At 35.6% G+C, this 15,504-nt stretch overlaps 6 non-coding genes across 6 annotated transcripts; all 6 read left to right on the forward strand.

Annotated features, from left to right (window-relative positions):
• Window positions 1–752: 752 nt before the first annotated feature.
• Window positions 753–845, forward strand: TRNAI-UAU (transfer RNA isoleucine (anticodon UAU)). Its single transcript is given in 2 exon segments — window positions 753–790; window positions 810–845. It is a non-coding gene; the product is annotated as a tRNA-Ile (tRNA).
• Window positions 846–1,655: 810 nt separating this feature from the next.
• TRNAI-UAU (transfer RNA isoleucine (anticodon UAU)) lies at window positions 1,656–1,748 on the forward strand. Its single transcript is given in 2 exon segments — window positions 1,656–1,693; window positions 1,713–1,748. It is a non-coding gene; the product is annotated as a tRNA-Ile (tRNA).
• Window positions 1,749–7,962: 6,214 nt separating this feature from the next.
• Window positions 7,963–8,055, forward strand: TRNAI-UAU (transfer RNA isoleucine (anticodon UAU)). The gene is given in 2 exon segments: window positions 7,963–8,000; window positions 8,020–8,055. It is a non-coding gene; the product is annotated as a tRNA-Ile (tRNA).
• Window positions 8,056–11,577: 3,522 nt separating this feature from the next.
• Window positions 11,578–11,670, forward strand: TRNAI-UAU (transfer RNA isoleucine (anticodon UAU)). The gene is given in 2 exon segments: window positions 11,578–11,615; window positions 11,635–11,670. It is a non-coding gene; the product is annotated as a tRNA-Ile (tRNA).
• A 1,718-nt stretch (window positions 11,671–13,388) lies between these two features.
• TRNAI-UAU (transfer RNA isoleucine (anticodon UAU)) lies at window positions 13,389–13,481 on the forward strand. The gene is given in 2 exon segments: window positions 13,389–13,426; window positions 13,446–13,481. It is a non-coding gene; the product is annotated as a tRNA-Ile (tRNA).
• A 1,710-nt stretch (window positions 13,482–15,191) lies between these two features.
• TRNAI-UAU (transfer RNA isoleucine (anticodon UAU)) lies at window positions 15,192–15,284 on the forward strand. Its single transcript is given in 2 exon segments — window positions 15,192–15,229; window positions 15,249–15,284. It is a non-coding gene; the product is annotated as a tRNA-Ile (tRNA).
• Window positions 15,285–15,504: the final 220 nt, after the last annotated feature.

Consider the following 15,504-nt stretch of genomic DNA (forward strand, 5'->3'; position numbering starts at 1 on the left):
AGCCTTAATATTTAATATGATATTACAAAGGATGGAAGAAAGAAAGAAAACACACAAACATGATTGTGCATTTAAGTTGTCAGCACACATCTGCTTTGGTTCAAATGCACTGCATATCTTCCTTCAGTCAGCCAACAAAACAGCAATGGAAAAGAATAACATACTGTTGGTAAAGCAGTTGCATCAAATTGATTTTCTGCAATATAGCAAGATAATCCATACTGACAGCTCTGGATAGTACCAGCACATTTCTTGCTGGACTTGGTAATGCAAAGAACACAGTAAACAGCTTCACTTTTTTAAAAAAATAAATAATTGACTATTAAAAACCTAACAGTCTTAAATAAGGACATCAGTAAGCACCACTGGAATAATGGATAAGGCACTGTTCTCCTAAGCCAGTGGTTGTGGGTTTAAGTCCCATCTGAGTTGGAAGTCATTACAGCAAGTGTCTCATCACTAGAGTTGATATTTTATCCTTGCTTCAACTGTAAAACAGTATTGCAGTGTTTAGCTTGTAAAAAGTGACCACAGAAGCTAAAATATGACATTAATTATGATAAAATTGTTGTTGTTGTTTTTTAAACCTTTTCTATCACAGTGGACAGCTTATTCAAGTGCCATCTGGCATGCATGTTCCTTTGTTGCTCATCATTCATCACCAAAACTGATTTTTTTTTTCAATTCTTATGACTGTACTGATTGTATTAAATAAAATCCACATCTAGCATAACCAGACAATGCTGCAAAGTGCTCCAGTGGCGCAATTGGTCAGCGCGTGGTACTTATAAGACAGTATCTGTTGAGCAATGCTGAGGTTGTGAGTTCGAGCCTCACCTGGAGCTTCTTTGTATACTGTTTTTTTCCTTTTCTTATGTCATTAGTCATTGATTATAAACTGCTACCTTAATATTTAATATGATATTACAAAGGATGGAAGAAAGAAAGAAAAAACACAAACATGATAGTGCATTTAAGTTGTCAGCACACATCTGCTTTGGTTTAAATGCACTGCATATCTTCCTTCAGTCAGCCAACAAAACAGCAATGGAAAAGATTAACATACTGTTGGTAAAGCAGTTGCATCAAATTGATTTTCTGCAATATAGCATGATAATCCATACTGACAGCTCTGGATAATACCAGCACATTTCTTGCTGGACTTGGTAATGCAAAGAACACAGTAAACAGCTTCATATTTTTTCAAAAAATAAATAATTGACTATTAAAAACCTATCAGTCTTAAATAAGGACATCAGTAAGCACCACTGGCATAATGGATAAGGCACTGTTCTCCTAAGCCAGTGGTTGTGGGTTTAAGTCCCGTCTGAGTTGGAAGTCATTATAGCAAGTGTCTCATCAGTAGAGTTGATATTTTATCCTTGCTTCAACTGTAAAACAGTCTTGCAGTGTTTAGCTTGTAAAAAGTGACCACAGAAGCTAAAATATGACATTAATTATGATAACATTGTTGTTGTTGTTTTTTAAACCTTTTCTATCACTGTGGACAGCTTATTCAAGTGCCATCTGGCATGCATGTTCCTTTGTTGCTCATCATTCATCACCAAAAATGATTTTCTTTTTCAATTCTTATGACTGTACTGATTGTATTGAATAAAATCCACATCTAGCATTACCACTTAATGCTGCAAAGTGCTCCAGTGGCGCAATTGGTCAGCGCGCGGTACTTATAAGACAGTATCTGTTGAGCAATGCCGAGGTTGTGAGTTCAAGCCTCACCTGGAGCATCTTTGTATACTGTTTTTTTTCCTTTTCTTATGTCATTAGTCATTGATTATAAACTGCTACCTTAATATTTAATATGATATTACAAAGGATGGAAGAAAGAAAGAAAAAACGCAAACATGATTGTGCATTTAAGTTGTCAGCACACATCTGCTTTGGTTCAAATGCACTGCATATCTTCCTTCAGTCAGCAAACAAAACAGCAATGGAAAAGATTAACATGCTGTTGGTAAAGCAGTAGCATCAAATTGATTTTCTGCAATATAGCATGATAATCCATACTGACAGCTCTGGATAGTACCAGCACATTTCTTGCTGGACTTGGTAATGCAAAGAACACAGTAAACAGCTTAAATTTTTTTCAAAAATAAATAATTGACTATTAAAAACCTAACAGTCTTAAATAAGGACATCAGTAAGCACCACTGGCATAATGGATAAGGCACTGTTCTCCTAAGCCAGTGGTTGTGGGTTTAAGTCCCGTCTGAGTTGGAAGTCATTACAGCAAGTGTCTCATCAGTAGAGTTGATATTTTATCCTTGCTTCAACTGTAAAACAGTCTTGCAGTGTTTAGCTTGTAAAAAGTGACCACAGAAGCTAAAATATGACATTAATTATGATAACATTGTTGTTGTTGTTGTTGTTGTTTTTTAAACCTTTTCTATCACCGTGGACAGCTTATTCAAGTGCCATCTGGCATGCATGTTCCTTTGTTGCTCATCATTCATCACCAAAAATGATTTTCTTTTTCAATTCTTATGACTGTACTGATTGTATTGAATAAAATCCACATCTAGCATAACCAATTAATGCTGCAAAGAGCTCCAGTGGCGCAATTGGTCAGCGCACGGTACTTATAAGACAGTATCTGTTGAGCAATGCCGAGGTTGTGAGTTCAAGTCTCACCTGGAGGTTTTACTGGTTTTTTTCCTTTTCTTATGTCATTAGTCATTGATTATAAACTGCTACCTTAATATTTAATATGATATTACAAAGGATGGAAGAAAGAAAGAAAACACACAAGCATGATTGAGCATTTAAGTTGTCAGCACACATCTGCTTTGGTTCAAATGCACTGCATATCTTCCTTCAGTCAGCCAACAAAACAGCAATGGAAAAGATTAACATACTGTTGGTAAAGCAGTTGCATCAAATTGATTTTCTGCAATATAGCATGATAATCCATACTGACAGCTCTGGATAGTACCAGCACATTTCTTGCTGGACTTGGTAATGCAAAGAACACAGTAAACAGCTTCACTTTTTTTCAAAAATAAATAATTGACTATTAAAAACCTATCAGTCTTAAATAAGGACATCAGTAAGCACCACTGGCATAATGGATAAGGCACTGTTCTCCTAAGCCAGTGTTTGTGGGTTTAAGTCCCGTCTGAGTTGGAAGTCATTACAGCAAGTGTCTCATCACTAGAGTTGATATTTTATCTTTGCTTCAACTGTAAAACAGTCTTGCAGTGTTTAGCTTGTAAAAAATGACCACATAAGCTAAAATATGACATTTATTATGATAACATTGTTGTTGTTGTTTTTTAAACCTTTTCTATCACCGTGGACAGCTTATTCAAGTGCCATCTGGCATGCATGTTCCTTTGTTGCTCATCATTCATCACTGAAAATGATTTTCTTTTTCAATTCTTATGAATGTACTGATTGTATTGAATAAAATCCACATCTAGCATAACCAATTAATGCTGCAAAATGCTCCAGTGGCGCAATTGGTCAGCGCGCAAAACTTATAAGACAGTATCTGTTGAGCAATGCCAAGGTTGTGAGTTCAAGCCTCACTTGGAGCATCTTTGTGTACTGTTTTTTTTTTCCTTTACTTATGTCATTAGTCATTGATTATAAACTGCTACCTTAATATTTAATATGATATTACAAAGGATGGAAGAAAGAAAGAAAAAACACAAACATGATTGTGCATTTAAGTTGTCAGCACACATCTGCTTTGGTTCAAATGCACTGCATATCTTCCTTCAGTCAGCCAACAAAACAGCAATGGAAAAGATTAACATACTGTTGGTAAAGCAGTTGCATCAAATTGATTTTCTGCAATATAGCATGATAATCCATACTGACAGCTCTGGATAGTACCAGCACATTTCTTGCTGGACTTGGTAATGCAAAGAACACAGTAAACAGCTTCACTTTTTCCTCAAAAATAAATAATTGACTATTAAAAACCTAACAGTCTTAAATAAGACTGGCATAATGGATAAGTCACTGCCCTCCTAAGACAGGGGTCCAAGTTCCATATGGGGTGGAAGTCATTACAGCAAGTGTCTCATCACTAGAATTGATATTTTATCCTTGCTTCGACTGTAAAACAGTCTTGCAGTGTTTATCTTGCAAAAAATGACCACAGAAGCTAAAATATGACATTTATTATGATAACATTGTTGTTGTTTTTTTTAAACATTTTCTATCACCGTGGACATCTTATTTAAGTACCATCTGGCATGCATGTTCCTTTGTTGCTCATCATTCATCACCAAAAATGATTTTCTTTTTCAATTCTTATGACTGTACTGATTGCATTGAATAAAATCCACATCTAGCATAACCAACCAATGTTGCAAAGCGCTCCAGTGGCGCAATTGGTCAGCGCGCGGTACTTATAAGACAGTATCTGTTGAACAATGCCAAGGTTGTGAGTTCAAGCCTCACCTGGAGAATCTTTGTATACTGTTTTTTTTCCTTTTCTTATGTCATTAGTCATTGATTATAAACTGGTAGCCTTAATATTTAACATGATATTACAAAGGATGGAAGAAAGAAAGAAAACACACAAACATGATTGTGCATTTAAGTTGTCAGCACACATCTGCTTTGGTTCAAATGCACTGCATATCTTCCTTCAGTCAGCCAACAAAACAGCAATGGAAAAGAATAACATACTGTTGGTAAAGCAGTTGCATCAAATTGATTTTCTGCAATATAGCAAGATAATCCATACTGACAGCTCTGGATAGTACCAGCACATTTCTTGCTGGACTTGGTAATGCAAAGAACACAGTAAACAGCTTCACTTTTTTAAAAAAATAAATAATTGACTATTAAAAACCTAACAGTCTTAAATAAGGACATCAGTAAGCACCACTGGAATAATGGATAAGGCACTGCTCTCCTAAGCCAGTGGTTGTGGGTTTAAGTCCCTTCTGAGTTGGAAGTCATTACAGCAAGTGTCTCATCACTAGAGTTGATATTTTATCCTTGCTTCAACTGTAAAACAGTATTGCAGTGTTTAGATTGTAAAAAGTGACCACAGAAGCTAAAATATGACATTAATTATGATAAAATTGTTGTTGTTGTTTTTTAAACCTTTTCTATCACAGTGGACAGCTTATTCAAGTGCCATCTGGCATGCATGTTCCTTTGTTGCTCATCATTCATCACCAAAAATGATTTTCTTTTTCAATTCTTATGACTGTACTGATTGCATTGAATAAAATCCACATCTAGCATAACCAACCAATGTTGCAAAGCGCTCCAGTGGCGCAATTGGTCAGCGCGCGGTACTTATAAGACAGTATCTGTTGAACAATGCCAAGGTTGTGAGTTCAAGCCTCACCTGGAGAATCTTTGTATACTGTTTTTTTTCCTTTTCTTATGTCATTAGTCATTGATTATAAACTGGTAGCCTTAATATTTAATATGATATTACAAAGGATGGAAGAAAGAAAGAAAACACACAAACATGATTGTGCATTTAAGTTGTCAGCACACATCTGCTTTGGTTCAAATGCACTGCATATCTTCCTTCAGTCAGCCAACAAAACAGCAATGGAAAAGAATAACATACTGTTGGTAAAGCAGTTGCATCAAATTGATTTTCTGCAATATAGCAAGATAATCCATACTGACAGCTCTGGATAGTACCAGCACATTTCTTGCTGGACTTGGTAATGCAAAGAACACAGTAAACAGCTTCACTTTTTTAAAAAAATAAATAATTGACTATTAAAAACCTAACAGTCTTAAATAAGGACATCAGTAAGCACCACTGGAATAATGGATAAGGCACTGTTCTCCTAAGCCAGTGGTTGTGGGTTTAAGTCCCATCTGAGTTGGAAGTCATTACAGCAAGTGTCTCATCACTAGAGTTGATATTTTATCCTTGCTTCAACTGTAAAACAGTATTGCAGTGTTTAGCTTGTAAAAAGTGACCACAGAAGCTAAAATATGACATTAATTATGATAAAATTGTTGTTGTTGTTTTTTAAACCTTTTCTATCACAGTGGACAGCTTATTCAAGTGCCATCTGGCATGCATGTTCCTTTGTTGCTCATCATTCATCACCAAAACTGATTTTTTTTTTCAATTCTTATGACTGTACTGATTGTATTAAATAAAATCCACATCTAGCATAACCAGACAATGCTGCAAAGTGCTCCAGTGGTGCAATTGGTCAGCGCGTGGTACTTATAAGACAGTATCTGTTGAGCAATGCTGAGGTTGTGAGTTCGAGCCTCACCTGGAGCTTCTTTGTATACTGTTTTTTTCCTTTTCTTATGTCATTAGTCATTGATTATAAACTGCTACCTTAATATTTAATATGATATTACAAAGGATGGAAGAAAGAAAGAAAAAACACAAACATGATAGTGCATTTAAGTTGTCAGCACGCATCTGCTTTGGTTTAAATGCACTGCATATCTTCCTTCAGTCAGCCAACAAAACAGCAATGGAAAAGATTAACATACTGTTGGTAAAGCAGTTGCATCAAATTGATTTTCTGCAATATAGCATGATAATCCATACTGACAGCTCTGGATAATACCAGCACATTTCTTGCTGGACTTGGTAATGCAAAGAACACAGTAAAAAGCTTCATATTTTTAAAAAAAAATAAATAATTGACTATTAAAAACCTATCAGTCTTAAATAAGGACATCAGTAAGCACCACTGGCATAATGGATAAGGCACTGTTCTCCTAAGCCAGTGGTTGTGGGTTTAAGTCCCGTCTGAGTTGGAAGTCATTACAGCAAGTGTCTCATCAGTAGAGTTGATATTTTATCCTTGCTTCAACTGTAAAACAGTCTTGCAGTGTTTAGCTTGTAAAAAGTGACCACAGAAGCTAAAATATGACATTAATTATGATAACATTGTTGTTGTTGTTGTTGTTTTTTAAACCTTTTCTATCACCGTGGACAGCTTATTCAAGTGCCATCTGGCATGCATGTTCCTTTGTTGCTCATCATTCATCACCAAAAATTATTTTCTTTTTCAATTCTTATGACTGTACTGATTGTATTGAATAAAATCCACATCTAGCATAACCAATTAATGCTGCAAAGAGCTCCAGTGGCGCAATTGGTCAGCGCGCAGTACTTATAAAACAGGATCTGTTGAGCAAAGCCGAGGTTGTGAGTTCAAGCCTCACCTGGAGCATCTTTGTGTACTGTTTTTTTTTTCCTTTACTTATGTCATTAGTCATTGATTATAAACTGCTACCTTAATATTTAATATGATATTACAAAGGATGGAAGAAAGAAAGAAAAAACACAAACATGATTGTGCATTTAAGTTGTCAGCACACATCTGCTTTGGTTCAAATGCACTGCATATCTTCCTTCAGTCAGCCAACAAAACAGCAATGGAAAAGATTAACATACTGTTGGTAAAGCAGTTGCATCAAATTGATTTTCTGCAATATAGCATGATAATCCATACTGACAGCTCTGGATAGTACCAGCACATTTCTTGCTGGACTTGGTAATGCAAAGAACACAGTAAACAGCTTCACTTTTTCCTCAAAAATAAATAATTGACTATTAAAAACCTAACAGTCTTAAATAAGAACATCAGTAAGCACCACTGGCATAATGGATAAGTCACTGCCCTCCTAAGACAGGGGTCCAAGTTCCATATGGGGTGGAAGTCATTACAGCAAGTGTCTCATCACTAGAATTGATATTTTATCCTTGCTTCGACTGTAAAACAGTCTTGCAGTGTTTAGCTTGCAAAAAATGACCACAGAAGCTAAAATATGACATTTATTATGATAACATTGTTGTTGTTTTTTTTAAACATTTTCTATCACCGTGGACATCTTATTTAAGTACCATCTGGCATGCATGTTCCTTTGTTGCTCATCATTCATCACCAAAAATGATTTTCTTTTTCAATTCTTATGACTGTACTGATTGCATTGAATAAAATCCACATCTAGCATAACAAATCAATGTTGCAAAGCGCTCCAGTGGCGCAATTGGTCAGCGCACGGTACTTATAAGACAGTGTCTGTTGAGCAATGCCGAGGTTGTGAGTTCAAGCCTCACCTGGAGCATTTTTGTATACTGTTTTTTTTCCTTTTCTTATGTCATTAGTCATTGATTATAAACTGCTACCTTAATATTTAATATGATATTACAAAGGATGGAAGAAAGAAAGAAAAAACACAAACATGATTGTGCATTTAATTTGTCAGCACACATCTGCTTTGGTTCAAATGCACTGCATATCTTCCTTCAGTCAGCCAACAAAACAGCAATGGAAAAGATTAACATACTGTTGGTAAAGCAGTTGCATCAAATTGATTTTCTGCAATATAGCATGATAATCCATACTGACAGCTCTGGATAGTACCAGCACATTTCTTGCTGGACTTGGTAATGCAAAGAACACAGTAAACAGCTTCACTTTTTTTCAAAAATAAATAATTGACTATTAAAAACCTATCAGTCTTAAATAAGGACATCAGTAAGCACCACTGGCATAATGGATAAGGCACTGTTCTCCTAAGCCAGTGTTTGTGGGTTTAAGTCCCGTCTGAGTTGGAAGTCATTACAGCAAGTGTCTCATCAGTAGAGTTGATATTTTATCCTTGCTTCAACTGTAAAACAGTCTTGCACTGTTTAGCTTGTAAAAAATGACCACAGTAGCTAAAATATGACATTAATTAGGATAACATTGTTGTTGTTGTTTTTTAAACCTTTTCTATCACAGTGGACAGCTTATTCAAGTGCCATCTGGCATGCATGTTCCTTTGTTGCTCATCATTCATCACCAAAAATTATTTTCTTTTTCAATTCTTATGACTGTACTGATTGTATTGAATAAAATCCACATCTAGCATAACCAATAAAGGCTGCAAAGTGCTCTAGTGGCGAAATTGGTCAGCGCGCGGTACTTATAAGACAGTATCTGTTGAGCATTGCCGAGGTTGTGAGTTCAAGCCTCACTTGGAGCAGCTTTGTATAATGTTTTTTTTTTCCTTTTTTTATTTCATTAGTCATTGATTATAAACTGCTACCTTAATATTTAATATGATATTACAAAGGATGGAAGAAAGAAAGAAAAAACACAAACATGATTGTGCATTTAAGTTGTCAGCACACATCTGCTTTGGTTCAAATGCACTGCATATCTTCCTTCAGTCAGCCAACAAAACAGCAATGGAAAAGAATAACATACTGTTGGTAAAGCAGTTGCATCAAATTGATTTTCTGCAATATAGCAAGATAATCCATACTGACAGCTCTGGATAGTACCAGCACATTTCTTGCTGGACTTGGTAATGCAAAGAACACAGTAAACAGCTTCACTTTTTTAAAAAAATAAATAATTGACTATTAAAAACCTAACAGTCTTAAATAAGGACATCAGTAAGCACCACTGGAATAATGGATAAGGCACTGTTCTCCTAAGCCAGTGGTTGTGGGTTTAAGTCCCATCTGAGTTGGAAGTCATTACAGCAAGTGTCTCATCACTAGAGTTGATATTTTATCCTTGCTTCAACTGTAAAACAGTATTGCAGTGTTTAGCTTGTAAAAAGTGACCACAGAAGCTAAAATATGACATTAATTATGATAAAATTGTTGTTGTTGTTTTTTAAACCTTTTCTATCACAGTGGACAGCTTATTCAAGTGCCATCTGGCATGCATGTTCCTTTGTTGCTCATCATTCATCACCAAAACTGATTTTTTTTTTCAATTCTTATGACTGTACTGATTGTATTAAATAAAATCCACATCTAGCATAACCAGACAATGCTGCAAAGTGCTCCAGTGGTGCAATTGGTCAGCGCGTGGTACTTATAAGACAGTATCTGTTGAGCAATGCTGAGGTTGTGAGTTCGAGCCTCACCTGGAGCTTCTTTGTATACTGTTTTTTTCCTTTTCTTATGTCATTAGTCATTGATTATAAACTGCTACCTTAATATTTAATATGATATTACAAAGGATGGAAGAAAGAAAGAAAAAACACAAACATGATAGTGCATTTAAGTTGTCAGCACACATCTGCTTTGGTTTAAATGCACTGCATATCTTCCTTCAGTCAGCCAACAAAACAGCAATGGAAAAGATTAACATACTGTTGGTAAAGCAGTTGCATCAAATTGATTTTCTGCAATATAGCATGATAATCCATACTGACAGCTCTGGATAATACCAGCACATTTCTTGCTGGACTTGGTAATGCAAAGAACACAGTAAAAAGCTTCATATTTTTAAAAAAAATAAATAATTGACTATTAAAAACCTATCAGTCTTAAATAAGGACATCAGTAAGCACCACTGGCATAATGGATAAGGCACTGTTCTCCTAAGCCAGTGGTTGTGGGTTTAAGTCCCGTCTGAGTTGGAAGTCATTACAGCAAGTGTCTCATCAGTAGAGTTGATATTTTATCCTTGCTTCAACTGTAAAACAGTCTTGCAGTGTTTAGCTTGTAAAAAGTGACCACAGAAGCTAAAATATGACATTAATTATGATAACATTGTTGTTGTTGTTGTTGTTTTTTAAACCTTTTCTATCACCGTGGACAGCTTATTCAAGTGCCATCTGGCATGCATGTTCCTTTGTTGCTCATCATTCATCACCAAAAATTATTTTCTTTTTCAATTCTTATGACTGTACTGATTGTATTGAATAAAATCCACATCTAGCATAACCAATTAATGCTGCAAAGAGCTCCAGTGGCGCAATTGGTCAGCGCGCAGTACTTATAAAACAGGATCTGTTGAGCAAAGCCGAGGTTGTGAGTTCAAGCCTCACCTGGAGCATCTTTGTGTACTGTTTTTTTTTTCCTTTACTTATGTCATTAGTCATTGATTATAAACTGCTACCTTAATATTTAATATGATATTACAAAGGATGGAAGAAAGAAAGAAAAAACACAAACATGATTGTGCATTTAAGTTGTCAGCACACATCTGCTTTGGTTCAAATGCACTGCATATCTTCCTTCAGTCAGCCAACAAAACAGCAATGGAAAAGATTAACATACTGTTGGTAAAGCAGTTGCATCAAATTGATTTTCTGCAATATAGCATGATAATCCATACTGACAGCTCTGGATAGTACCAGCACATTTCTTGCTGGACTTGGTAATGCAAAGAACACAGTAAACAGCTTCACTTTTTCCTCAAAAATAAATAATTGACTATTAAAAACCTAACAGTCTTAAATAAGAACATCAGTAAGCACCACTGGCATAATGGATAAGTCACTGCCCTCCTAAGACAGGGGTCCAAGTTCCATATGGGGTGGAAGTCATTACAGCAAGTGTCTCATCACTAGAATTGATATTTTATCCTTGCTTCGACTGTAAAACAGTCTTGCAGTGTTTAGCTTGCAAAAAATGACCACAGAAGCTAAAATATGACATTTATTATGATAACATTGTTGTTGTTTTTTTTAAACATTTTCTATCACCGTGGACATCTTATTTAAGTACCATCTGGCATGCATGTTCCTTTGTTGCTCATCATTCATCACCAAAAATGATTTTCTTTTTCAATTCTTATGACTGTACTGATTGCATTGAATAAAATCCACATCTAGCATAACAAATCAATGTTGCAAAGCGCTCCAGTGGCGCAATTGGTCAGCGCACGGTACTTATAAGACAGTATCTGTTGAGCAATGCCGAGGTTGTGAGTTCAAGCCTCACCTGGAGCATTTTTGTATACTGTTTTTTTTCCTTTTCTTATGTCATTAGTCATTGATTATAAACTGCTACCTTAATATTTAATATGATATTACAAAGGATGGAAGAAAGAAAGAAAAAACACAAACATGATTGTGCATTTAATTTGTCAGCACACATCTGCTTTGGTTCAAATGCACTGCATATCTTCCTTCAGTCAGCCAACAAAACAGCAATGGAAAAGATTAACATACTGTTGGTAAAGCAGTTGCATCAAATTGATTTTCTGCAATATAGCATGATAATCCATACTGACAGCTCTGGATAGTACCAGCACATTTCTTGCTGGACTTGGTAATGCAAAGAACACAGTAAACAGCTTCACTTTTTTTCAAAAATAAATAATTGACTATTAAAAACCTATCAGTCTTAAATAAGGACATCAGTAAGCACCACTGGCATAATGGATAAGGCACTGTTCTCCTAAGCCAGTGTTTGTGGGTTTAAGTCCCGTCTGAGTTGGAAGTCATTACAGCAAGTGTCTCATCAGTAGAGTTGATATTTTATCCTTGCTTCAACTGTAAAACAGTCTTGCACTGTTTAGCTTGTAAAAAATGACCACAGTAGCTAAAATATGACATTAATTAGGATAACATTGTTGTTGTTGTTTTTTAAACCTTTTCTATCACAGTGGACAGCTTATTCAAGTGCTATCTGGCATGCATGTTCCTTTGTTGCTCATCATTCATCACCAAAAATTATTTTCTTTTTCAATTCTTATGACTGTACTGATTGTATTGAATAAAATCCACATCTAGCATAACCAATTAAGGCTGCAAAGTGCTCCAGTGGCGAAATTGGTCAGCGCGCGGTACTTATAAGACAGTATCTGTTGAGCATTGCCGAGGTTGTGAGTTCAAGCCTCACTTGGAGCAGCTTTGTATAATGTTTTTTTTTTCCTTTTTTTATTTCATTAGTCATTGATTATAAACTGCTACCTTAATATTTAATATGATATTACAAAGGATGGAAGAAAGAAAGAAAAAACACAAACATGATTGTGCATTTAAGTTGTCAGCACACATCTGCTTTGGTTCAAATGCACTGCATATCTTCCTTCAGTCAGCCAACAAAACAGCAATGGAAAAGATTAACATACTGTTGGTAAAGCAGTTGCATCAAATTGATTTTCTGCAATATAGCATGATAATCCATACTGACAGCTCTGGATAGTACCAGCACATTTCTTGCTGGACTTGGTAATGCAAAGAACACAGTAAACAGCTTCACTTTTTTTCAAAAATAAATAATTGACTATTAAAAACCTATCAGTCTTAAATAAGGACATCAGTAAGCACCACTGGCATAATGGATAAGGCACTGTTCTCCTAAGCCAGTGGTTGTGGGTTTAAGTCCCGTCTGAGTTGGAAGTCATTACAGCAAGTGTCTCATCAGTAGAGTTGATATTTTATCCTTGCTTCAACTGTAAAACAGTCTTGCAGTGTTTAGCTTGTAAAAAGTGACCACAGAAGCTAAAATATGACATTAATTATGATAACATTGTTGTTGTTGTTGTTTTTTAAACCTTTTCTATCTCCGTGGACAGCTTATTCAAGTGCCATCTGGCATGCATGTTCCTTTGTTGCTCATCATTCATCACCAAAAATGATTTTCTTTTTCAATTCTTATGACTGTACTGATTGTATTGAATAAAATCCACATCTAGCATAACCAATTAATGCTGCAAAGAGCTCCAGTGGCGCAATTGGTCAGCGCGCGGTACTTATAAGACAGTATCTGTTGAGCAATGCCGAGGTTGTGAGTTCAAGCCTCACCTGGAGCATCTTTGTACACTGTTTTTTTTTCCTTTTCTTATGTCATTAGTCATTGATTATAAACTGCTACCTTAATATTTAATATGATATTACAAAGGATGGAAGAAAGAAAGAAAACACACAAACATGATTGTGCATTTAAGTTGTCAGCACACATCTGCTTTGGTTCAAATGCACTGCATATCTTCCTTCAGTCAGCCAACAAAACAGCAATGGAAAAGATTAACATACTGTTGGTAAAGCAGTTGCATCAAATTGATTTTCTGCAATATAGCATGATAATCCATACTGACAGCTCTGGATACTACCAGCACATTTCTTGCTGTACTTGGTAATGCAAAGAACACAGTAAACAGCTTCACTTTTTTTCAAAAATAAATAATTGACTATTAAAAACCTATCAGTCTTAAATAAGGACATCAGTAAGCACCACTGGCATAATGGATAAGGCACTGTTCTCCTAAGCCAGTGGTTGTGGGTTTAAGTCCCGTCTGAGTTGGAAGTCATTACAGCAAGTGTCTCATCACTAGAGTTGATATTTTATCTTTGCTTCAACTGTAAAACAGTCTTGCAGTGTTTAGCTTGTAAAAAATGACCACATAAGCTAAAATATGACATTTATTATGATAACATTGTTGTTGTTGTTTTTTAAACCTTTTCTATCACCGTGGACAGCTTATTCAAGTGCCATCTGGCATGCATGTTCCTTTGTTGCTCATCATTCATCACTGAAAATGATTTTCTTTTTCAATTCTTATGAATGTACTGATTGTATTGAATAAAATCCACATCTAGCATAACCAATTAATGCTGCAAAATGCTCCAGTGGCGCAATTGATCAGCGCGCGAAACTTATAAGACAGTATCTGTTGAGCAATGCCAAGGTTGTGAGTTCAAGCCTCACTTAAAGCATCTTTGTGTACTGTTTTTTTTTTCCTTTACTTATGTCATTAGTCATTGATTATAAACTGCTACCTTAATATTTAATATGATATTACAAAGGATGGAAGAAAGAAAGAAAACACACAAACATGATTGTGCATTTAAGTTGTCAGCACACATCTGCTTTGGTTCAAATGCACTGCATATCTTCCTTCAGTCAGCCAACAAAACAGCAATGGAAAAGATTAACATACTGTTGGTAAAGCAGTTGCATCAAATTGATTTTCTGCAATATAGCATGATAATCCATACTGACAGCTCTGGATAGTACCAGCACATTTCTTGCTGGACTTGGTAATGCAAAGAACACAGTCAACAGCTTCACTTTTTCCTCAAAAATAAATAATTGACTATTAAAAACCTAACAGTCTTAAATAAGAACATCAGTAAGCACCACTGGCATAATGGATAAGTCACTGCCCTCCTAAGCCAGGGGTTCCAAGTCCCATATGGGGTGGAAGTCATTACAGCAAGTGTCTCATCACTAGAATTGATATTTTATCCTTGCTTCGACTGTAAAACAGTCTTGCAGTGTTTAGCTTGCAAAAAATGACCACAGAAGCTAAAATATGACATTTATTATGATAACATTGTTGTTGTTTTTTTTAAACATTTTCTATCACCGTGGACATCTTATTTAAGTACCATCTGGCATGCATGTTCCTTTGTTGCTCATCATTCATCACCAAAAATGATTTTCTTTTTCAATTCTTATGACTGGACTGATTGCATTGAATAAAATCCACATCTAGCATAACCAGTCAATGTTGCGAAGCGCTCCAGTGGCGCAATTGGTAAGCGTGCGGTACTTATAAGACAGTATCTGTTGAGCAATGCCGAGGTTGTGAGTTCAAGCCTCACCTGGAGCATCTTTGTATACTGATTTTTTTCCTTTTCTTATGTCATTAGTCATTGATTATAAACTTGTAGCCTTAATATTTAATATGATATTACAAAGGATGGAAGAAAGAAAGAAAACACACAAACATGATTGTGCATTTAAGTTGTCAGCACACATCTGCTTTGGTTCAAATGCACTGCATATCTTCCTTCAGTCAGCCAACAAAACAGCAATGGAAAAGAATAACA

Source organism: Pseudophryne corroboree, unplaced genomic scaffold (assembly GCF_028390025.1).
Source record: "Pseudophryne corroboree isolate aPseCor3 unplaced genomic scaffold, aPseCor3.hap2 scaffold_2807, whole genome shotgun sequence".
Lineage (NCBI taxonomy): Eukaryota > Metazoa > Chordata > Amphibia > Anura > Myobatrachidae > Pseudophryne > Pseudophryne corroboree.